Here is a 1,607-nt window from a genome sequence, read left to right as displayed (position 1 = left end):
GAGACTCATTTAACAGCAAATGTCATCTAGACAGCCCACTTAATTAGAGCTGCAGAGCTAAAAGAGGGAGATGGGCAAAGGCATGAGGGTGGATTAAGAAAGGAGATTGGAAAAACATTGTTGAATTGAGAAAATGAAATACGAGAAAAAGTGAACACGGAGTAAACTGGCAGCAGGTGAACTTGAAACAAAAAAAGAAAAACAAAACAAAAAAAGAAAGCAGTGAAACCAAGTAAAAATCGCTAAACGAAAAAACAAATGAAATTATATTTCTGCTAATTAATTAGTGACACCTTCCATGAATAAATTTTAGCAGTTGAGACATGTTGTGTCAGCGCGGGGCTTCAGAACTCTATATGTGGTGTTTGTGTGGGAGTGAAACCTGAGGGGAAAACAGTTTTATGGGACTAACTGCGAAATATGTGTGATAATGACAATCTGGTTTTTCTGCCTCCAACTGTCTCTGGTACAACAACCCAGAGAGGTTGTCATTTATTTATTTATTTTTTTTTAATTTAGTGTGTATTTTGAAAAAAGCATGCCTGTTAAAAACGTACATCTGTCTTTTACATATCAAAACAGCTTGTTAACATTTGAACATTCTCAGTAATAGGTAGTTAGAGCTTAATGGATCAGTTTGAAATATAAACACATTTAATGTACTGATTTTTTTAAGTTGGTGAGATGAAAGATTCAGATAACTTTGATTTCATTTAGTGGTTAAAAACATACTCAGCGTTGCACTGTCTGTCATTTAGGGCTGCACCTGACTAAGAATTTTCCTAGTCGACCAGTACTCGTCATTTAGGGCCATTAGTTGACTTGTCGCTTGCAAGTTTACGATATTGATGTAATTATTAAAGTATATGTTTTGGGCAACACAATGGTTTGAGTTGAAGGTGTAAGAAAGAATAGTATCAGTAACATTGTTAACACTGTGCTACATTACAGAGAAATACAAAACCGTACTAATGAACCTTCATTAATATAGGCCTATATTTTATCTACAAGTGCACGTCACACACTGAGCGAGCCGCCTGTTAATGACGTTGTTGGCAAAGCAGTAATGATTGTGCTAAGTGGCAAATGGGCATGTAGCTACTGACATGTTTCATGTTGGATTTCCTGCCCGACATGTTATTAACTAACCTGTGTAATAACCGCAGGTACCAGCCCTATAAGTTAACGTGGCTCCTGTGGGACTACTGATCGTGGCCACTTCCTGTGTCTGACCTTTCAAATTAAATTCACACATGGTCCAGTCATATAGGTTTTGATTTATTTTGACAAGGCGCAGCTCCTGATAGAATTTCAAGTTTTGTTTAACTTTTTATTATTTTTTTTGCGACTAAGCGACCAATGAAATCTTGCTGACTAATGACCTCTCTGGCCGACTAACGTTTGGTCGACCATTAGGGGGCAGCCCTACTGTCATGCTATTTGTTTTCAAGACCTATTGACAGCTTTTTAAGGAATACCTCACCCCCCCAAATGACCATTTGTATATCAGTTACTCACTCCATGTTACATTAAATTTGTGAAGTAAACATGTTTCTCTTAGCCCCCATTTAACAAAGAATCCAAAAACTGAGAAAATTCTTCTTTTT

This window comes from Epinephelus moara, chromosome 16 (genome assembly GCF_006386435.1).
Source record: "Epinephelus moara isolate mb chromosome 16, YSFRI_EMoa_1.0, whole genome shotgun sequence".
NCBI classification, from domain to species: domain Eukaryota; kingdom Metazoa; phylum Chordata; class Actinopteri; order Perciformes; family Serranidae; genus Epinephelus; species Epinephelus moara.
Note: the sequence above shows the minus strand (reverse complement) of the source record.